This window comes from Clytia hemisphaerica, unplaced genomic scaffold (assembly GCF_902728285.1).
Source record: "Clytia hemisphaerica strain Z4C2 unplaced genomic scaffold, Clytia hemisphaerica genome assembly, whole genome shotgun sequence".
Lineage (NCBI taxonomy): Eukaryota > Metazoa > Cnidaria > Hydrozoa > Leptothecata > Clytiidae > Clytia > Clytia hemisphaerica.
In genome coordinates, this window is record NW_027104076.1 from 917,478 (window position 1) to 930,334 (window position 12,857).

At 35.2% G+C, this 12,857-nt stretch overlaps 1 protein-coding gene across 4 annotated transcripts in view; it reads left to right on the top strand.

The window, feature by feature from the left end:
• Positions 1-526: 526 nt before the first annotated feature.
• The window catches only part of LOC136812607 (uncharacterized), a 72,533-nt gene continuing 60,202 nt past the window's right edge, over positions 527-12,857 (top strand). For 3 of the 4 annotated variants that reach the window (XM_067069135.1, XM_067069138.1, XM_067069141.1), the window contains exons 1-3: positions 527-620; positions 7,050-7,082; positions 7,498-7,573. The gene's annotated coding sequence lies outside the window, so the exon portion shown is untranslated. The remainder of the gene's footprint in view (positions 621-7,049; positions 7,083-7,497; positions 7,574-12,857) is intronic. The other variant, XM_067069136.1, reaches the window with a different exon arrangement.

Sequence of the window (12,857 nt, forward strand, 5' to 3'; positions counted from 1 at the left end):
TCCTCCCTTCTTATGTGGTCTTGCTTGGTGTAAAACTTTGTACCCCGGAAGAGAATAATTAGAGAAGCTTTTCTTACATTGATTTTCTTCGCTTTCCGCTTCGTCTTTTTTGCACCAGGTTTCGGTTACGCAGATAATTTTGAAGTTATAATCAAGCTGTTTAATAAGAATTTTAAAGTTTTCGAAATTTTTATATTTTATTTTTTATATTTTATTCTTTGCTTGATTTCCTTTGAATTTTTTTTAAACGTGTAAGAAATATTTTTGAGTGATACCGCATAATCTATACCCCCTTCATTTTCTTTGTGATTTTTTGAAGAGTATAATAGTATTCTTTTTGTAAGCATACGATGAAAAAACAGGTCAAAGTTTAATATGCCTAACACAAAATTAAGGTTTCAACTGTCTCTAAGCATTCTGTGCCCCTGTGCCCTTCCCACACCCTAATTATTCCAAACGTAACCCCGTTTACGATCGTTGTTTTGCTTTTATTATAGTTTCTCCTTGTTTATTTTCAGATCAAATTAAATAAAACATTATGATGAGCCAGTGCCTGGACGAAATGAAATTTCTGCAGCAAGCCGATCATCGTGCCAAGAATGGCATTTTGTGTCGTAAAAGTAGGATATATATTTTATTTCAGGTCCTCCCAAAACGTTTCACTTTTCTTTCAAAATGTATGCATGTATGCACCGGGTTGTCCATAGCACTAAAATTGTGCAGAAATTGTGAAAATCGTCAAATTTAGCCCTGTAATTATGCTTTTAATTTCTGATACTTAGGTACGATTTTAAATCTTGGTTTTCACCTAAATGAGTTAGTTTTCTCTAAATTTAGTGCTGAGTGTAGTAAAAGTTCAACCCAAGTTGGCTATAATTCTAGAACTAGGCCATAGTTGCCACTAAATGCCACCTACATAAAAAAAAACTTGTCACATTTTTACACCTTTATAAAGCAGGCAATTTACAGGACTTTACAGAGAAACAATTTTTTAAATTTAATTGTATGGTTTTCTATGTCAAGCCAAACTAACTAAATAAATATGCACAGTTACTATTATTATATACTAAGTAAAATATGGATACGTATGTACTAAAAATAATAATAAAATAATTATAACATAAAGTTGATCATTATTAATAATTATTATTAATAATTAAAAATTTCACTTTCCATTAGCATTATATTTGTTTCGATTAAAAATCCAATTTCTATTTCTATTTCTGAATTTTTGTATGAAAGCAATGTCCATTGTTTTAAATGAATTCAATTCACTGATTTCAATTTCTTAATAAAATCTTGGAATATAAATCACATACAAATAAATTCCAACATTTTTCTTGATCACACACAAACTGGTGTCTCAGTTATAATAAAGTGAATTCACTTGTCTTATCAAAGTCAATTCACTGACTGTAAATTAATTCCTCCATGGTCCTCCATTACCAACATGACTGCTTGCACGGTATATAAAAATGGCTCAACTTTTTATCAAAACATCAATCAATTTTAAAATTTTTTTTAAAATTAATACATAATAGCTGAAGCTACAAAACAGTTCCAAAATTTTACAAGTTTCTTATGCGATTGAAAATATTTCTCAACTCCTTAATGGCAAAGGTAATTGATGATTATTCATTGTTCGATTGAAATTGGTTAAAAACTGGTATCAAATTTTGTACTTCGTGATACAGGTTTTGAATTTATTATTTATTTTGGTATATATCAAGTTAAAGCTGAAAAAAAACAACAATAAAACAAAGTCAGTGTGCAGAGTATGGCAGAGTGTGTGGCTGTATAAGCCAGCTAAAAATTTCCATTAACACGTAAAGATAATTTGGTCCCTAGTCCTAGCAATGACAAATGAAAAACTTCGAACATTATTCATCAATTGAGCACAATTAAATTAAAACACAATCAATTAATTCAATAAAGGCATCCTTTCTCTTTTTTGATATTACATGTACATTATTTCTGTTTTGGACTTCACATTTTGGTTTCACTTTTCATTTTTAGCAAATATCTTAGCAACAGGGTGTGCAGCCATAGAAAATTAGAAAAATTTTGACATATAGGTAAATTAAATAAAAAGTATTCATATTATAGTTCAAGGGTTGTATTTTTGTAATCTTTGATAAAATATTTTTGGTGTATTAAGAAAACTTTAGGAATCGTGATGACTGGGGTGTACCTACAGGTGTAGTTGTAGACATTTCCGATAAGGCGAGACAAATTTAATTTGTTGTTCTACGGGCCGGACCAACCCTATTTTTGCTGAAAATTTCTACCACAGACTTTCGCAAGCATAAAATGACCCACCCAAGCACTTCAAATGAAAATATGAATTTGATCAAAAAAAGGGTTAAACTTTTGAAGATGTTTTGACACTTTGCCGACCTTCAATTACAAAAAATTATTTTTACTTTTGTCGACCGACCGACCCATATTTTCCCGATAATCTGCCCGTAGAACAACAAATTAATTTGGTCTCGCCAAATGTTACGGCCATATCATATTGAATCTGGTTAAAATAGCAACTATATATAGACCATTTTTTGATGAACTTCATTGCACAATAATGATTCTAATTATAGGGGGAATAATAGTGGTTGCAGCATCATTATTAGAATACTCTTATACTAATCACCACAAAAAGGCAAGCATGTGCTAAAACCCATATTCTTATTTCTTGATGGTAAAATCTCATAAATACATTCAAGGTTCTTTTGCAGAACCTGTGTAATGATTTACTTGTAGAATTACAGAGAAAACAAAACCAAACTGAAAAATTTAATCCATCCCAAGCCCAGCAAAAGCTAACAAACTATCTCTCAAAACATTCAATTTCTTTCGTTTTGTTGTGATCCGCTATAATCCGCTCAATAAAATGGCAACCCGACGAGCTGATTGTTTGGATTCGATCGATCACGTCATAACTTTGAGAATGAGCCAATCAGATTAATTGAGAAGTTGAACCGGGTTCAAAGTAACAAACATTACGGATATCGTATCAGCCGGAACTTACGATACTAACAAATTTCTGCAGCATTTTCGTTATGACCATATGTCTCTACTATAAAGGTACTTTTAGCAGATCAATTGAATATCTGCACCTGGTATATATTACTTTTTTAGAACAGCAATTGAAGCATTATGTCAATTCAGAGGACTGGAACTAGTATGAACCAAGTTGGCCAAATTACTAAATTGGCAGAAATATGGTTGTTGAGCAACAAACTATAACAATAGTTAGCGCGGAGAGCTAAATCATAAGATAATTTTGGCAAAGTTTGCTATTGGTTATTAATAGCACAATGCAACAATATCCGATACAAAGCCAAATTTTCCAATATTTGACAATCTGCCAATTTTAGAACATTGGCCAACTTGGTTCGTACTAGTTCCAGTCTTCTGAATTGACCAAATGCTTCAATTGCTGTTCTAAAAGATTATTACCAGGTGCAGATATTCAATTGGTTTGCTAAAAATACCCTAGAGGAGAGACATAATGGTTACAACGAAAATGCCGCAGAAAATTGCAAAAATTGTCTTTATTCTAGTATTATAGCCAACTTGGGTTGAACTTTTACTACAGTCAGCACTAAATTTAGAGAAAACTAACTCATTTAGGTGAAAACCAAGATTTAAAATCGTACCTAGTATCAGAAATTAAAAGCATTATTTCAGGGCTAAATTTGACGATTTTCACAATTTCTGCACAATTTTAGTGCTATGGACAACCCGGTGCATACCCCTGAAATGCCCATGATGGCAAAATCTTGCAAGAAGAACGTTTTGGACCAGATATCTGAGCTGCAACCTCAAGAAAAATGTTTGAAATAGGGCAAAAAAGGCAGAAAACACAGTATTTCAAATTTTATCGATTTTTAGTGTTTTGGCCAACCCGGTGAATGCCAGTACAAGACCCCAAGCTTCATCTAAGGCTTGTGACATCATCAGCGGCCTATTTGGAGGCCTTTTGACCAAAGAAATTCATATATAACCCAAAAATAGTCAAAAAACAGCGGGTACAAGCTCCACACAGAACTCGGTGCGTGTAACTTATGGCATGTCCCAAATGCCATAAGTTTGGCGCAAAAAATTGGGGGCCTTAGACATGTTCATTTATACCTTTAAAGAAGCGCATTAGGACGTAGAATTCAAAAATCACTGTTAATAAAATTAATTTTTTCACCAAAAAAAGTTACTAGGGAAAAACCAAAAAATGCTGACGTCAGCAAAATTTGTTTTTTGAATAACTCCAGTTTGGCTTATGATATAAACATGAAATTTGGACCAAAGTTACACATCATTAAAAGGATCATTTTGAATAATGTTTTGAGATTTTGCTGACGTCAGCACGTCAGCACTTTATTGCAAAATACACCGTTTAGGAGTCTCGCTATCTTCACGGTACTCCATTGCAGAGGTCCGGTAAAAATGGTAGGTAAAAATGCGCACTTTAGTACTGTGAAAGGTTAGAGGAATGTAAACATTGTGAATTTTTTTCTCTCCTTTAAAGAGAATGATTTAGATATTTGAACATGATATCAATGATAATTTTATAAGTCTCTCCTGAAAATTCACAAAAATTCATCAAGAGGAAAAGAAGTTATGATTAAAATGAGTTCTTTACCTACCGTTTTTCTGCTATGTTTCCTTATGAGAACCAAATGTTTACCTACCGTTTTTTTACGGGGGAGAGTGAATTTTCCCGTGATCGCTAAAATCAAAACAATGGAAAATTGTTTGGACGCGTGCGCAGTCGACACTACTAAACGGTGTATTGCGTATTTTGCTGATTTCTGCTGACGTCAGCAAAATTCGAAAAAAAATTTTCTGCAAAAATGTTTCAAGTCTAAGTTTTATCATCAACAGTTTAATGTTACCTGATAATATGAGTCACCTTAAAATATCGTTGCTGTTGAAGCTCCATGGTTTTGATAACGTGCAGACTTCTTCTAGATAAAAAAAGTTGTTCGTCGATAGAGGGGCGGGCATCTAGCGAGCAGATGAATTTCGGGTTCCTCGATGATGGTTTGGATTCTTTCCTTTTTACCTTGAAATAAGTGAGGTTTCTCAGTCTTTAACCCTTCGTGCATCTTCCTATTTTTTTATATGCGGAGCATCTTGAGGGGCCGAAAAGGCCCCCCTCGGATCTCAGGATTGACAAGTGCTACGAACTTGAAATTTTGACCAGTAGCATATATTAATAAATGGAGACGATTTACAAATTTTCAGGTCGGCCACCTGTTTAGTTGGTATTTTACAGACCAGAATGTTAAATTAGCTGCTAGAATGAATTAGCCGATTGGCTTAACAATTTTTGTTGAAATTGCGTTCATTTGCCAAATTAAATAAAAGTATACTGAAAAAAATTGTTCTAGGGTGAAATTTGGTACTTTACAGACCGGTCTGTAAAATACACACCCCCTTTTCCGGAACTCAGGAACTACAGTAGCTTTTGACTTGAAATTTTCACCAGTGAGAGGTATTGACCATCTGAGACCGTGTCCGGACAATTCCCCCCTGGTGAATTCCCCCCGGTGAATTCTCCTCAGTAAATTCCCCCCTGGTGAATTCCCCCCGGAAAATTCCCACCCGGTGAATTCCCCCCTGGTGACAATGTGTAATATAGGCAAAAAAGGCAAATTTGGGCCGGTCTGTAAAATACACGCTTATAGCAAGTGAGTAAAATTGACCATGTGCCCCATATCCATATGTCAAATGGAGTTCTCACACAAAATTTGAGCAAAAAATATGCAAGCGAAAAAACATTAGAGGAGCAGGGGGGTCTTTTTTGTAGGTGTCAAAAATGGATGATGTCATCAGGTGGCAATAACGCCATCCCTAATGACGAAATTTTGTCAGAAGGTGTCAATCCATGATTAAGTCCCACTGGCCTATCAAAAATTATTAAAAATTTTCGGCCAAGGGGGGGGGGACTAAAGCCCCCCAAGCAAGATGCACGAAGGGTTCGACAATAAAGTATCCCGTGTCGTACTCCGTGCTATCCGAAGCCGGGCATCGAAATGATGTCCTACTTATTCGGTTGAAACAATTCTTATGAAGTCTTTATAAGAAAAAATAAGTATGTCCATATGTCATATTGATGTGAAAGATCGGGTTTTACATAACTGTGCAAAAAAAAACTGCATATTTGCGCAAAAGAATTACACATTTGTGCAGAAATTACATATTCTGCGCAAAATAATTACATATCTGTGCAAAAATTACATATCTGTGCCAGTGCATACACTCGAAATAAAATATTTAAAATCAATTTTCTACTGTGTTCGCTTGCGAGAGTAGTGCAGAATTTTGCCTTGAAAATCTTAAAATCTAATTTGGAATATTTTGTGCGTTTTGAAACTGTTGTTGTTGTTTGGGCAGCACCATTAGTAAGTAGGGGGCCAATCCTTAGGATCCGTGACATCTTTTATGCGACGCAACCGCGTGTGGTTAGTTCGAAAGTAGAAATGTTTTTAAGACTTTTTTGAGAGGGGGCCCGCGAATTAGGCCCGGCAAAAGTTTTTATCACTAAAAAAGTGACGTTCACAGGCAAAACTGTAAGGGAAGAAAATGAAAAAAGGGCAATCTCAATCTCAAAGATGACCACCACAGTAAAACTCTAAATTTCATAAGGTAATAATTTTGAGATTAAACCTTAAGTCATGTGAGGGACGGTTTGTTCGAAGCCTTTCTATGGAACTATTTTAAGTCTCCAGTAAATTAACAGAGAGTTTTAGGCTACAATAAAGGTCATAATATTTTGATAATTTTGGTTATTTTAACGTTTTTCTAGATTTAAAGTTCCGGCGAGAAAGTCGATTTTGGGCTATCTCTTTAATTTAATCGAATATTTCAATTTGAGAGGGTTTGGCAGACTTACAGGCTATATTCTGAGCCTTATTGGACTATTTTTGAACTTTTGGATCCTCACATTGTATGGTCCTAAGTCTTTAAAAAGTCTTATGTTAAAACTCAGAGTTAAAACTCTACCCTTCCAACCTACTGTTTCTTCAAGTATCGTCAATTTTTCTTTATAGCCAAAAACAAACATTTTACGTATCCAGTCCTGGGTAAGCAATAAACGTTGTTTAAACTCAAACTTGCAAAAATTATGAAATATTTCATGCTCACTGCAGAAAATTGTTATTTTTGTTAGTGTGTTGAAAATCATAGTAATATCGAAAAAGAAACGAAAAAATCATGGGAAATGAGTTAAAAATGCATTTTTTGGCCAAAAACAAATAAAAATGTTCACCAGTTAACAAACACAATTAATAATATAACTGTTTTCTCGGAAAATACGTAAAATATTGACCTTATCCTGCGCAGGGCCTCGCAAGGTCGGTCTTACTTCGGCTGCGGTCAATATTTTACCGTATTGACCTCCAAACCAGTTATTTATTGCATAAATATTGTCAAAGTTCACAAAAAGACAATTGTATAGAAAAAGTTCACTTGAAATACGTTTGGAATTATAATTTTTAGAGCTAACGCCAATTGCCCTGGACAGGATGGAGGGACGGAGGCATGGAGATGGACAAAACATGATGGAGATAGAAAGGTAAAATTTCTTCTGCAATTTCCTCATTCATTTCTTTTGAACTCGACTTTAACCCTTTGAGTGCCCATGTCGTATATATACGACATGGGCTATATAGGAGGGCGAAGCCCTCCTGTAATGCCCAGTTTGATTTAGAAATCGTTATTTTTGGTCGAACTCATAGGAATTAGATTGTCCTTTATGGTCAAGCAAAAAAAATTTCAAAAGTGAGTCTTTCCAGCGAGATTTTAAGCCAAAAAGTCAAAAAAATGCAAAACATTGACAAAAATTCACTTTTTTGAGATTCTGACCGTTTTTTGACTATTTTTGGTCAACGAGTGATCCAAGAACCTCCAAATTTGGCCCAATTTGTTTTACTTTATTCTGTCTTCTAGTGAATCGATTTGAAGTTTTACCACTGGGCACCTTTCCATCAGTTCAAATTCCCCTAACCTACCCCCCTTGGCCGCCGCCCACCACGCCCTTCCTAAATCGAGCGGCGCCGAAGGCGCCCAAAAGAAAGAGGAGACTCTAAGCTATCAAACGAGCTATATACGAGCTTCTAATTCATTCTAGATCAGGAGATATAAGCCCTTAAAGTTTGAACTAGCGATTTTTTTTAAAAAACTTAGAAAAAAGGACCCTGGCACTCAAAGGGTTAAAAAAACGTCAATTTTTCACTCATTTTTTCCCTTACAGTTTTGCCTGCAAGTTCCTCATTGTACTCGTTGTGATTGCGGAAAGTGCCTAATTATCTTTCCGTGACGCCGAGGCGAATTTTTTGTCCACTAGAAAGCGTTCATTGATTACAAAAGTTATTTTTGTATTGCATGCATTTTAATCAACGTGAAAGGGGTTGCGGAACGAGCGTTCCGTTTTCGCAAAGCGAAGAATCGTTAGCTCGCTTCTTCTATCATGAAAGTTAAACGCTCGCTTCTCACTCTTAATACAATTATGGCACCTTTTATTACGCTACAGCTATATTTCTGTCCTTCTCGGCATGGCCCCAAATCAATGCCAACCCCTTACACTGGGTCTTTTTAACTCCAGCAACGAAAAAATGACGCCAAAAGGCCCGGCGTAAAAAGGGTCATAATATACATGAAAAATGATATTCAATTCTATTATAATTTTAATTGCTTACAAAAGTTTTTGAGAAAAAACTTCCGAAAATACAGAAAACTCGGGAAGTGCAAGTACTTTAAAAGGGAACTTATTTTTACGGGCAATAAATTTTGAGATTTGGTGGGTGTGACCCCAAACCGCAAAATTAAGTTCATGCAAAAGATTGCAAATGAGTTTCAGCTTATGCGATTCACTCAACCGAAATTCTTTCAAAAAAAAGGTCGGGACATTGATTCGGCTCAAAGAATGAAAGTTTTCTTTGTAACACTTCAGGCAAAAATCTTTGGTCTAAGAAAGCTCTAAACAGCTTGAAAAGTAACCCTAAAAAGTTCAACGTTTTAGAAAAGCTGCACAATTTTTTTTGTATTTCAGCCTCAAGATATGTTTAGCATTATGCTTTTTTAGAGAATTTGAGCCAAATTATGCTTATAAATATTATGCTTATGTAAAAAATGTATAGTTTGAAAATGTTATGCCCTTCAAAGGAAATTTTACCAACATTTACCCTGGTCAATCAATTGAGAAAAAAGTCATTTTTTTACATTTGCTATAACTTTTGAAAAAATTTAAAAAATTTTCACAAAATAAATCAACTATTCACAAGAAACAATTCAAAATGGTATTTTAAAAAATCCTAAAAATAGTACAGATTAGGGCACTGACCAGGGTTAACATACTAAATTTCTTTGAACAGGTTTTTCCAAAAGATTCTTTTTAGCCCGGCCCTAATTATTCAATTTATAATATGCTGATCCCTAATTTAATACCAGCAACAAAAATTTTAATATATACCAAATCTTTAACAAACAGTGATTCGCTCGCTTGACCAGCCTGTAAACACATAACATCGAAATAGAAAAAAAAGGTTACAGTCTGAATATCCAGGCTAGTTAAAACTAAAATTGAAAATCATACCATAGGATCATATAAAACTGGGTGACATGGAATTTCGGTACGGTCTGAGATTCAGAAGACCGTTCTGAATTTCTGTCTTGTTTACATGGAGTGTCTCAGTACGGGTTGGATTTTCAATTTCGGTTCGGGGTGGTCGTAGTACTTTAGCGGGCCGAATGTTTACCACAGACTTCAAAAATGAAAATCTCTCCTGTCGTTAGAAAGCTTTAGAAAAAGCCGCTCCAGTAATCATTTTTGAGTTCTGTTCTAATCGGCCCGATAAAAAGTGCTACGACCACCCCGAACTGAAATTTTTTAGCGTTTACATGGATTTTCTGGACCGTACTGAAATTTCGGTACTGTGATTTTGACCGTACTGAAAGTTGGGGTGGGGCGTACTGAAATCTCAGACCGGTCTGGCATGTAAACGATATGAGACTTCAGACCGTAGACCGTACCAAAAAAATCTCAGTACGCCCGTACCGAAAATCCATGTAAACGGGCCCTGAGGCAACCATCAATAATATGTTCTGTTTGCGTCGCTAGACCAACTCACTTTTAAAACAGAAATCCCAAGTCACAAGTCGGATGATTCGGAAAAATGTCAGAATAATCTTTTGATAGCAAAACACCTCTTTGAATCATCATTCACTACAGGTTTTTGCTTACGCAACCCACATTGAGTTCTATTGGAGATTTTACATACCCTTTTTAAAATTTTCAAACTGAAATTCAGCGACTCGATGACGATAGGGTCAATCAGATAACCTGATTGCCAACTTTAATTCATCAGGGACTAGATCTCAAAAGGGTGTTTTATGACACAAACAGAACATAACTTTTGATGCTCGCCCAGGCCATCATTGGATGATCAGTACACTTGCGTTGAGTGCAGTCTGAGTCATAGTCTTTGAAAAATGGTCTATAAAACACTCTATATATTATAAATGAACATCCAAAAATTGAAATTTGTTTAGCTTTTCATCGTGGTCCATTAACTGCATATTTATAGCATTAAGTTACAATATAAGAGAAATTCTCCAGCTCATGCTGAATATATTCAGTGTAGTGTGCTCAATTTCCCAACCATTGTTTTGATTGTTTTGTCTCTTGCTAACCGATCGAAATCAGGCATTTGTGGCATACATTGACCGTTGAGTTCGTTGATGGTTTCTGCAAAAAGTCTATTGACTACGATCAATCAAATTTAGGGTAGAATGTGGTTTCAATGAATACCTTATTACCATAGTTTATTTTTACATCAAATGAAGTTGACTTTTAAAATCAAAAATTTGAAATTTTTGACTACTTCCTGTGTTATTCATAGCTACGTACCAAACCAGAGTTGACCTCATCAATAATTGTTCGTGAGTCGAAACATGAGATGTCCTATTTTTTTTCCACTTGATTAATATTTGAACATAGTCAAAAAGCAGCTTGAATGCCAAAAAAATCCATCAAGTCATTTCAGTGTGTGTAAACCATGTTGTTTATGATCCATGTAAAAAAAGAGTGTGTGACTTTAGCAAGTTGGCTTTGGACTGAGAAGCCATCACAAAACTTTGTCCAAATACATCAAATACCATTTAGGTAACAAATTACAATAAACATTGAGCTAGCAGCAACGTCATTACATGCAAAAAGTGGCTTTCCATGTAGAATACAAGCTGTAATGCCGCCATCTTTGTTTATGTTTTGATGTTTGAGCACGCTTGTTTTATGAAATGAACGATGAAAGCTTCTCAAACGCTAGACTGGGAATCCAGTCGTTTATAACGTTTTTTTTTGGAAGCGGGAAATTTTTATGTCGGGATATGGTTAAAATAAACTATATTGATGCTCCTGTCAAGTGTTCTACTTCCTACTTTCTACTGAGTTAAGTCGTCTAGCATGCTAGACTACTCAAACGCCCTTTTTTAATTTTTTCCTGAAAGCCAATCTTTTTGCAAAAAAACAAGAAAGTTAGTTCGAAAATCTATCGTATTAGTAGTTTAAAATAAACTTTTATTTCACTGCTTTTTGAATGAAGAAAAAGGAAAGAAAATATTTCACGCCCTACTTGCGCCCTGATATTTCACGCGGATCAATCATTATTTCCCCATTTTGATAATTCTTTTACGTTTCGAATGTTTTTACTTTTAGAATTCGAACATAATATGTTCGGGGACTTCCCCCGATTTCTTTACATCGTAACAGTACAATTAAGATGAATCGACTCACATATGACTGTGACTTACTCGCAGAAAACATTAAGAAAAGCAAAATACGAAAGGCCTCGAATGTTGCTGTTCAACTCTAACAAACTTTTTTTATAATATTTCCCCTTTTGATCCGAAGAGTCGAGTAATTTTTCATTCACTGAACTCTAAAATAAATATTGGAATGGCGGGTATCTGCAACTTAGTAGCCACTTGTAGAGAGAGGGTAACTTTCCACAAAAATTTTGCCATTTTGGGAAAAAAGTGACCCTAAATGGGACTGAAATTCCAAAATTTTCTCAAAGTTTTCTACTTTTTTCCCAATTTTCCCAAAAAGGCACCCTACGAAAGACTGATTTTTCTATTTTGGTGTTTTTGCGACCCTACCTGGGACTCGTGGAAGTGAAAAAAGGTACCCTGACCAGCGGCACATCCCCGTAACCCATTTTGCCCTAGTACCCCCCCGGTAGAAATGTCCTTTCTAATCTTTCTTTAGAGTCCTGTTTTGTTTACATTTAGGGGAAACCCCGCGTGCGAGAAAGAGAGCCACTTTTGCGCAGGAAGTAGGAAACTTGGTTTGGAAAAACTCACAGGGGGAGGCTGGCATATTTTCGTGTATGTTTTGCACGGTGCTGCGTTATGTAAAATACAAGTTATAAAACAAATATGGCGGCATTCATTTTCAGTAAACCACATGTTTTCTTCATCCTTAAAAATGAAGGTTTTCTTTGTTTTTCTTACATGATTTCTATGAAGAATGATACATTTGTTATCTTGAAGGTATAATCTTTCAGATTAGCTTTATTTCAGCCTCTAAAATTGGAGTTTTTTCAACTATTATGCATTATGCATTATGTTTTATGCATTATGTATTATGTTTTATGCATTATGCTTTATGCATTATGTACCCGTCGGTAATTTTTTCGAATTATACACAGAAAACGCTTAAAAAAGTCATGTTAAATCATTATTTCATTATTTTGCAGGGACGCCGCACGCTCCTAAGAGGTGGTACGGTGAAAAGTTTTTGTGTGATGAGGGATGAACATGGTTTAGTGACTAAGGAGGCGCCACCAAGGTTGGCGCCG